The sequence below is a fragment of the Pinus tabuliformis genome, chromosome 5_2, assembly GCF_031772625.1.
Source record: "Pinus tabuliformis cultivar Carrire ecotype Pingquan chromosome 5_2, CPIR1, whole genome shotgun sequence".
NCBI classification, from domain to species: Eukaryota; Viridiplantae; Streptophyta; class Pinopsida; order Pinales; family Pinaceae; genus Pinus; species Pinus tabuliformis.
In genome coordinates, this window is record NC_142306.1 from 338,685,777 (window position 1) to 338,696,671 (window position 10,895).

The 10,895-nt window shown below is 37.1% G+C and overlaps 1 pseudogene; it reads left to right on the top strand.

Annotated features, from left to right (window-relative positions):
• The first annotated feature begins 1,703 nt into the window (after positions 1-1,703).
• LOC149158870 (UDP-glycosyltransferase 72B1 pseudogene) lies at positions 1,704-3,485 on the top strand (annotated as a pseudogene).
• The last annotated feature ends 7,410 nt before the right edge of the window (positions 3,486-10,895 follow it).

Genomic DNA, 10,895 nt, shown 5'->3' on the forward strand with positions numbered 1-10,895 from the left:
CTGTATGAAGAGGTGAAAGTGAAAATTAGAACTTCAGTAGGCATTTTTGAAAGTTTTAGAAGCGATATAAGGTTTCCCATTGCCTCCTATCCTTTTTGGTTTATATATCAACAAGCTTGAGGAGTGACTAAATTGACAAGGGGGTGATGGTATCCATTTGGGTAAGTTTGTTATAAGGCTTATTTTTTATGTAGATGACCTTATTCTAATTGCTAAATCTACTCTTGTTTTGCAAGAGCACTTACTATCCCTTGAACATATTTGTAGAAGGTTGGGGACGCAAGTCAATATTAGCAAAACAAAAGTAGTGGTTTTCTCTAAAAAAAGAAAACATAACCAACATAAGTTCTACTTTGAAGGGAACATTCAGGGAGAAGCTGCGGATTGCAAATGCCTCAGAATTGACTTCAACAAAAATCTAAGCTGGGATGGTTGTATAAAGAAAAGAACTTTGGGGGGTTGGAAAGCATTTTATGCTTTTCAAAATACATGTACAGAGGCAGAGTTATGGGACTAGAAAACCATCCAAACTCTTTTTGGGCTTCTAGTGATTCTGACGATTCTCTATGGTTGTGAACTGTGGGCTAGCAGTGCATTCAACATGCAATGGAAACAAATTGAGAAAATTCAGAATTGTTTGGTCACAAACAAATTCAAAATTAAAAGTGTAGCTCCTAAGGTTATCTTGTTAAGTGAAACATGGGCTGCTCCTATTGAAGCAATCGTTATGGTGCAAGTCATAAGATATTTAAAAAAAAATGACCAAATGGGAGAGGGTAGATGACCTAAGGTTATCTTTAATGACATACTGTGCAAAAGAAAGAAGACTTAGATGCAACAAAATAACAAACAGTTTAGTAAACGGGGTATTTGCTTGAACATGTGTCTCATAAAAAGTAAAGAGATAAAAGATTTTGTTATGGATAAGTTCTACAAGCTTACCTGGGATAAGGAGCTAGGGAGAAAGAAAAAGTACTATATTGAAGTGTTTAATTCCACTCATAATCATCAACAAAAAGTGTACATAGAGGCTAATATTTCTTAGAGAGCAAAAATTCTTATTGCTTAGTTAATGACTAGTTCTCATCAACTCTGTTGTGAAACAAGGCCCTAGAAAATACCAAAAGAAGAGTGGGAGGAAAGAGCATGTATTTTTTTTCTTCTGGAAAGTGGAAATAGAAAACAATTTCATTTTAGAATGTGAGGTCTTTAAAGACAATAGGGAAAGTTATGCGAACAACTAACTCTTGGGATAATTTATTTAGCCAAAGATTGTCTGAAACTGAGAAATTTATTGTAAAACTTCACAAGAAAACAACCAAATAAAAACAATATATCCTATAAACTATCTTTAACCTCATAAATATTAAAATAATTTCATTCCTTCCCTACTTTAAAAAATCCCCTACCCAGCGTATATATATATATATATTAATCCCATACTAAAAAAATCCCCTGCCCACCCCCACACACATATATATATATATGTATTAATCACATACGAATCTTTCCAAGCAAAACTATACTACTAATATATTCATAGCATCATCCATATGTATGCGCTGACGTTAAGCAAATGTAAACTGTTTATATAGTGATCGTTGTCCGTAGCTCTTTTGCCAATTTCTCGGAAACGACAAAAGCGTACTGGCTCGTAGATTGTTTAGTTTTGGCGTATTTCGCAAGCGTCCTCCTAGATTTATTTAATTTCTGTTTCATCTTGGCAGAACCCACCCTTCATGTCTGCGCATTTTCTGGTTGAATTAGAGAGACATTGATGGAGTGGCAAGAGCCGAGGCAAAAGCCTCATGTTGCAATATTCCCAGGGTTTGGGTCGGGCCATCACATCCCACTGCTCCAGCTTGCAAAGCAGCTGACTGTGTACCATGGCTTTTCTGTTATCTTCTTCACCGCGAAATGGATGGGAACCTCTCCTCACCAAACCCCGCCGTCTTCGTCAGGGGGCATGATCCGCTTCATAGAGCTCCCTGATGTTCAGATCGAGGGGGATCATGCCGGGATGTCAATTTTCGTACGCATTCCGTTGCTATTGGAGAAGGCTAACATTTTAGTGGAAGATGCTCTCACATCCTTTCCGTTTCCTGTCTGCGCTTTCATAATCGATCTTTTCGGCACGCCAATGTTGGATGTTGCCTCCAAACTAGAAATACCTTCCTACATATTCTACCCTTCTGCGGCTTCTTTCCTCTGCATCACGCTCTACTTGCCAACACTTGCCCACAACATTGAAATCTCCTTCAAAGATGTGGATTTCCCGATCGAAGTGCCAGGCCTTCCGCCGATTTCTGGAAGAGATTTGCCGGACCCTCTTCAAGACAGATCTGATATTTCATTCAACTGGTTCATTCAACGTTCCCTTCGCCTTCACGAAGCGTGTGGAATATTGATAAATTCATGCCAGGAAATCGAACCAGAACCAGTAAAAGCTCTCAAGGAAGGAAAGGTTCTTAGCGTTCCCGAAAAGCAGCCTTCCATTTATGCCGTTGGGCCGCTCATATCTTCGTCTCTGTCGGAATCTGACGATAACTACGAGAAGGAGGGCTGCCTCAAATGGCTAGACCGCCAGCCCGCCTCGTCCGTTCTGTTCGTTGCTTTCGGGAGCCGCGGCACGCTGTCGGAGAATCAGATTAGGGAACTTGCTTTGGGGCTAGAAGCCAGCGGTCAGCGCTTCCTTTGGGTGTTGCGTAGGGAGCCTCCTCCACCGACTGAATCCACGATGACAGCCGGAGCAGAAATGAGGGATGTTCTACCTGAGGGTTTCGAGACTCGAACCAAGGACCGGGGACTTGTTGTGGATTCATGGGCGCCTCAGATTGGTGTCCTCTCTCATCCATCCACCGGTGGTTTTCTTTCTCATTGCGGTTGGAATTCAACGATCGAAAGCATCTTACATGGAGTTCCGATGGTCGCTTGGCCTCTCTTTGCTGAACAGAGAATGAATGCCTTCCTTCTCGTGAAGGAGATGAAGGTGGGCATTGAAGCGCAGAAGGGGGCAGATGGATTGGTGAGGAGAGAGGAAGTGGAAAGAGCGGCGAGGGAAGTAATGGAAGGAGATGGGGGAATGGAAATGAAGAAGAGGATGGAAGAATTGATGGGGAAGGCCCGGGATGCAGTGGCGGAAGGAGGGAGTTCATACAACGCGCTGGCTGCCGTGGCTTCTGTTTGGAAGGAAATGCATGCCACTAACAAACATACCACTACTTCAGAGATCTCGCTCACTCAGGAGTGACAGTTTCCTTTCATAAACTGATGATGCGATATTATTTTTGGGTGTGGAGGTACAATCCCATCATTGTGAATGTTATATTTGGGTTTGTGAATGCCCAGTGTTTAGTATTTTGTTGAATAAAGATCCATGTATGTATGTATAGTGTTTTACAGCACCTACTCTTCATTTCTGCATGTCTGTACTTTTCATGTCTGTACAACGGATTGAAATTTTAATGAATAAAATCCTTCGACAAGTCTCGTCACGAGGTTTTGATTGTGAATATCAAATGGGCTTTGAACACGCATGTACCGCTGCCATGCCATGATAAGTGTTTGCGGTTCCAGTAAACTTCACACCACCCCCAATTCCAATCATTCTACTTTTTTTAGTATAATTAATATCAAATCCCCGTTGGGGTTCTTTCGATATCCAACAAAAATCTGGGTTTCAGTATTGTCGTGTCTGGAGTGGTCATATACAGATTCTTTTGGAAGTTTTAATGGATATAGATTAAAGTTTTCATAGATATGGATAAGGAAAAAAATCATTATTTTTAATGTTTTCACTAGGTCAATAAAAAGTATTTATATAAATAATCTATCTGTAACTTATGAGGTATACAATCTTTTGGCTTTTTGGTGGTTTGTTTGGATTAAAATTGGAATTATTTATAATTAATAATTAAATTAGATTATATTTTTTTGATTTATCAAGTTTGGAAAGAAATGATTTTTTTTTTTAAATAAAAGAGATTAGTAGTTAAAAATAATGGATTTTTTTAATATTTAGTAAATCTAGAATTAAGATAAATCTAAATTAATTTGAACTTTTTAAATAACAATAAATAAAATTTAAAATTTAAAATTATGTTAATCTACTATTTCGTTACCATTAAATATCAAATCCCAGTTGGGGTTCTTTCGATATCGAAGAAAAATTTGGGTTTCCGTGTGTCTGGAGTGGTCATATACAGATTCTTTTGGAATTTTTAATGGATATACATTAAAAGTTTTCATAGATATGGATAAGGAAAAAAAAATCATTATTTTTAATGTTTTTAGTCGGTTAATAAAAAACATTTATATAGATAACCTATGTGTAACTTATGAGGCAGAGAGCCTTTTGGTTTTTTGGTAAATTGTTTTGATTAAAATTAGAATTATCTATAATTAAATTATTAATTTAGATTAGAATTTTTTTTTATTTATCCAGTTTGGAAAGAGATCAATTTTTTTTAAGAGATTTTTAGTTAAAAATAGTAGATCTTTTTAACACTTGGTAAATCCAGAATTAAAATAAATCTAAATTAATTTGAATTTTTTAAATAACAATAAATTATATTTAAAATTTAAAGTTATGTTAATCTATTATTTCATTGCCATTAAATATCAATTATTTCATTGCCATTAAATATCAACTTTTATTTAGAACAAATACATTAATTTGACTAATAAAATATAATATCACTAATAATATTCAAATACTCAATAGAATCACATATATAACCAAATTAAATGGATTTAATGATATATTTTTTAGATGAGTGATTATATTTTATAATTTTTTATTATATATTATAATAATGTGAAAATGATGGTAATAATTGATTTATAATTAGAATGTTATCGAACTATTTTAAACCATTTTTAATTTAATTAATATATATTAAAAACATATTTTCTAATATAAACGAGTGTATATGTATGACCAACGAGTTCATTTCAGTTGACAATCAATATTACACCCACTCCAATTGAATTCTGTTGGTGCGGTGGATTCAGCACAGGGTTTGCCAGTCTTCAATGTATTTCCCCTCCATTCGCTTTTTCCATGGCCAATGATTCCTTTTATATATAATATAACATATAAAACAAAGTAATATGGAGTTTTCGAAATTTGATATTTTTAAATCTGGACATGTAGGAGAATGAATATGGTGTTATTTTAGAATGCATTAAGATTTTCAAAAATATTTGCAATAAATTTTCAAAATTTATAAAAATTATTTAAATAAAAATAATTTTAATTATATAATTAATTTTAAATTTAATTATATAATATTATTTAAAAAATTTAAATTATCTTAATTAAAAAAATGTTAATTTTATTTATACACAATTAATTTTAAATATTTAAAAAGCTTAAATCATCTCAATTTAAAAAAAAAAATGAAATGAAACTTTATTGTGTGAGAAAAAACTATACGCATTAAAAATATATATATTTTTAAGTTGATCAACATTTTTTTTATTGGAAGACGGTTTATTTTTAGGTGATGGGAACATTCCCTTCTATGCATAGTTTCTCTAGTTTCTAAGCTAAATTGACTTCGCTGGTTAAGTTAATTCGAGTTAACTAAGCTAATTTGGTCTAGCTGGCTAAGTTAATTTGAGTTAAGGGTCTAACTTGAGTCATGTAGTGTCCCCTAGTTTATAGGAGCCTTGGTTGAGTTTATTTTGAGTTGCAATTAATTAATTCAGTCTAACTGAGTTAAAGTCAGTTAAACTAGTTCCAATTGTTGGAGGAACTAGTCAGGGATCTAGTAATGTGGTGCTGCCTGCAGTGATCAACCAGTTAACTGATGATTCACTCATAAATAACTCATGTAAGTCAGATCTAAGAGTTACCTAGTTGAGATTGGAGTTCAGGGACAATGTACTATCAATTGTATAATCATATGAATTATACAAGTGGTGCATGCAGTCAGAAGAAGGCCTATGATGGATTGGGCAATTCTTGAGGAATTTCCCTAATTAATAGGGGGCTAATTCGCAAGGAAATAAGGACTTGGGCAAGCAGAAAATTGGTTAAGTATTGGCCCAGGCTTGTCTAAGGAGCTGTGAGACAAATAAAGATAGTGTAGAGGTTGCTTGAGCTTGAGCAAAACATTGTAATCTTCTCATATTTTTTGACTAATGAAATATACATATAACAAGGTTTTTAGCTGTGGATTTCCCCAGGAAGTCATTATGTAATGTGTTTATTGAATTCTTTCTCTTGTATGCTTTGTGATTTCACAATCGTTTAATTTCTTCTGCTGATGAGTTGAGTAGATTCAAGTCTATTGTTTTAGCAAATCATAATTAGCAGTTTAATATACAAAGAATTTGTACATGGTATCAGAGAAAAAATCACTCTAGAAGAAGAGAATACAAGTTTGTCTTTTGCAGGTGAAAATCGAATTCGCAATATCATACTTAATAGCCAACAGGATGTCATTCTACGGATTGAGACTTGAATATGTCCTTAAGGTTAATGTGAACTATATTACTTGGAAGGACAGGATGGAGGCAGTTTTGGAAGATAACGGGCTTAATGAATTCATAGACAAAGATATTCCTAAGCCTCCAACAACTAACGCTCAAGACCGGACAGAGTGGAGAAAATGCATTGCAAAGGCGAGAAGGATTATCCTAGAAGGAGTTTGAGATCATATTGTCTTGAACCTCCATGGTAAGGAGACTCTATGCAATGTGGAAGGCCTTGACATACTTGTTTCAAAGCAAAAATGACCACAAGAAGTTGGCACTGAAGGAAAAGCTTGGAAAAATCAAGGTGGAGAAGGGCAACATAATACCAAAATACTTGACCAAGTTCACCCAATGTCGGGATGAGCTTGGAAGTGTTGGTGTTACAATTGATGAAAATAATCTAGTTAGCCTAACACTTTTAGGCCTTCCCAAGAGCTGACACAACTACCAGGACTCAGTAAATGGGAGGGAGAAGCTATCAGAGTGGGAGCATTTATGATCTGACTTCATGCAATAAGAGATTTGATGGAACACTAGAGACAAATCCTCATCCAAGCATGACGATGATGAGAATTGTGCCTTAAATGGAACGACGAAGAAAGGGAAATGGAATTCATCTCATTCCAAATAAGGTTCCAATTAGGGCAGCAAGAAGAAGGACTTCTCGAAGGTTAAATCTTTTCACTGTCATGAGTTGGGACACTATGCCACGAAGTGTTTGCATAAGAAGGTTAGAAAGAAGCCCTCAGGAGGAGCGACGGGTGAAGTTATTGCTTCAAAATTTGAGTTGGAACCCACATCGCTTGCATGGTGACATCGGTGAAGGGTAGTGTGTGGTATTTGGATAGTGGAGCCTCATTCCATATGATTGACAACAAATAACTCTTCCGTGACTTGGAGGAGAAGGACCTCCAAATGCACATCAAAATGGGAGATGATGGAAGCTATATCGTGACCGAAAATGGTACTGTTACTTTTAAGAGAGATTTTGGTTCTTCTTTGACATTAAAATATGTCATGTATGTTCTAGGTTTGAAGAAGAATTTGGTTTTAGTTGCCATGTTGGAGGACCCTGGCTATGACGTGATGTTTAGCAAAGGAAAGATGTTCCTTCCTCACATAGCCTCAGGACAAGTGAAGTGGGTTAGGGTTCGGGTGAAGAACCTCTACAAATTGGATGTAGAAGACTGTGTTGCTTTGACCAAAAAAGCAGAGAAGGTGCAGAGTCGAGACATCTGTGACTTTTGGCATAGAAGATTGGGTCACTTTCACCACGGAGCTTTGAAGATCATGCAACATATTTCTACAGGACTTCCCAAGGGTGCACTAGAGTAGAGAGATACATGCAAATGATGTAAATTGGGGAAGTACACCAAAGGCACCTTTCATGATAAGAATAGTTGAGCGTAAAAGATCCTTGGAAGAGTTCACTCAGATGTGTGTGGACCATTCTTGATAGCCTCTAGGGCCAAGCACAAGTACTATGTAATATTTGTAGATGATTTCTCTTGTAATTACTATATTTTCTTCACGTAGAAGAAATATTAGACGTTCACTATTTTTTTTTGAATTTAAAGCACTTGTTGAGAAATACACTAGTAGGAAAGTGGAGGCTCTCAGGAGCGATAACAATGGAGAATATGTGTTGAATGAATTCAAGAGCTTATGTGCATCAGAAGGCATTCGATGAGAGTTAATAGCACCCCATAACCCTCAACAGAATGGGGTGGTTGAAAGGAAGAAGAAAAGTTTTGTGGGAGTTGAACGTGTGGTGTTACATGATCAAGGCCTACAGTTGCACTTGTGGGTTGAAGCATGCAACATAGATGTATATGTGCAGAACAAAAGTCCTGATCGGATTCTTGGGATGAGTACACTGGAATAGTTTTTTTCAAATAAGAAAATAGATGTGGCACACTTTAGGATATTTGTTTCATTAGTTTACTGTCATGTTACCAAGGATGTAAGGAAAAATCGAGAACCAACAACCAAGTTGGGCATATTTGTGGGGTATACTAATACACCTCTGATCCGAATGGAAATTGGCATCACCCCATGGTATTAATCCACCCATGGAATTCACCTGTGGTATTGTAAGTGGCATCCACCCATGGTATTTATCCATGGGTGAATGAATACCATGGGTGGATGTCAGAATACCATGGGAAAATACCATGGGTGGATGTCACTTACAATACCATGGGTGGATGCCACTTACAATACCATGGGTAAATTCCATGGGTGGACGAATACATGGGTGGATGAATACCATGGGTTGATGCCATTTTCCATTTGGATCAACCTCACAACTATTGGTTGTACCTTCCATCTCACAGGATGAAAATGGTTCGTAGAGATGTCAAGTTCGATGAAGAGAAGGCCATGAGATGTTCCCTTGAGAGGGAGCTTCAATTGCATGGAGAAGAGGAGATTTTGGCTCCAAAGAAGAATCTTAGGATGATGTGGAGCAGCCACATGCAGAGGAGTAGAGAGTGGAAGCAGCCACTCATGCAGATACTTTCAGAGATGGAAGGAAGCACACCAAAGAGGTTGATAGATTGATGCATGATGTTAGAGAGAATGTGGAATCACCCACACCATAGCGCAGGCAGAGGAGGTCACCATATCGGTAGACTAGCTACATGGATCTGATGAGCGAGAGTGTAGAGATTGAGTCATCCTCGTTCAAGGAAGTAGTGCAGCAACCAGTATGGGTTGATGCCATGGTTGAGGAGTATGACTCCATTATCAACAACAGTGTTTGGAAAGTGGTCCCAAGACCAACAAACAAGTCAGTGGTGAGTTCCAGATGGCTTGAAAAGGTAAATAAAGTATCATATGGGAGTGTGGAGAAGCATAAGGCCAGATTTGTGACGAGAGGGTTCTCTCAGGTGGAGGGAATTGATTGTGAGGACACCTTTCCTCTAGTATCAAGGTACTCTTTATTTAGATCTATTCTAGAACTTTCAACATAGATGGGATGGAAGATACATCATATGGATATGACGACAACATTCCTCAATGGGGTGATTGAGGAAGAAGTGTACATTGAGAAGCCGGAAGGATTTGAGACCTTCAATAGAGAGTCACATGTGTGCAGACTCAAGCGAGTATTGTATGGATTGAAACAAGAACCTCGTGCTTGGTACACCAGGATTGAAAACTATTTCACCAGGTTGGGCTTCACCAAAAGTGAAGCAGATGAGAACCTTTACCATATTGTGGTTGAAGGTAAATTGTTGATTATAGTATTATATGTCGATGATTTAATTCTAATAGGTGATGAGAAGCTAGTAAAATCTTGCAAAGAGGATCTTGCAAGAGAATTCGAGATGAAGGACTTGGGGATCATGCATTATTTCCTTGGTATGGAAGTATGGAAAGGAGATGAGGAATTATTTGTCTCTCAGGGAAAGTATGCCAATGAGATACTAAAGAAGTTCCACATGGAGAGAAGCAAACCCATGGAGACTCCTCTAGCAGGGAACTAGAGGAAGGAAGATGCTACTTCAAGTGAAGTAGTGGAGGCTACTATTTACAGGCATATTGTGGGTTCACTTATGTATTTGGTGAATACATGACCAAACATATGTTTTGTAGTTAACCAACTTATTAAAGCAATGGTTAATCCAACTAAACTCTATTGGAAGGAAACTAAACATGTATTGAGATACCTCAAAGGCACCACTCGGTTTGGTCTTCGGTACAGACGGACAGAGGGAGTGAAGCTGCAAGGCTTCACATATGCAGATTGGGCAAGGATTCCATCCGACAAGAAGAGCACATCAGGGGGAATATTCAGTATTGGGTCAACAACATTTTCTTGGTACAACAAGAAACAGAGATAAGTTGCACTTAGTTCAACAGTAGCAAAGTACATGGCTGGTAGTCCAACAACTTGTGAGAATGTCTGGATGAGGAAGATCCTTGTTAGGTTATTTGGTCAGCAGATGGATCCTACAATGATTTACTATGACAATCAGAGTTGTATCAATCTCTATGAGAATCCAATTTTTCATGGTCGGTCCAAGCATATCGACATCCAGTATGACCTTCTATGAGATTGTGGGCAGAGGAGAATCATGTTGCTAGAGTACATTTCTACAAAGGAACAAGATGCAAATATTTTGACAAAGGCATTATTAAGATGAAAATTCAAGTTTCACAGAGGCAGGATTAGGGTAGAAGATAATCCCTTTATTATTGAGAGGGAGTGTTGGAAATACAACAAGAAAATCCTAACATAATTTTGTCCTTGAATTAAATTTGGAATAAAATTGTAATTCCACATCACATGACAACTTGTACTAGTTAACTAAGTTAATTTGACTTAGTTGGATCAGTTAATTCAAGTTGAGAGTCTAACTTGTGTCATGTAGAGTGTCTCCTACTTTATAGGAGCCCTAGTTGAG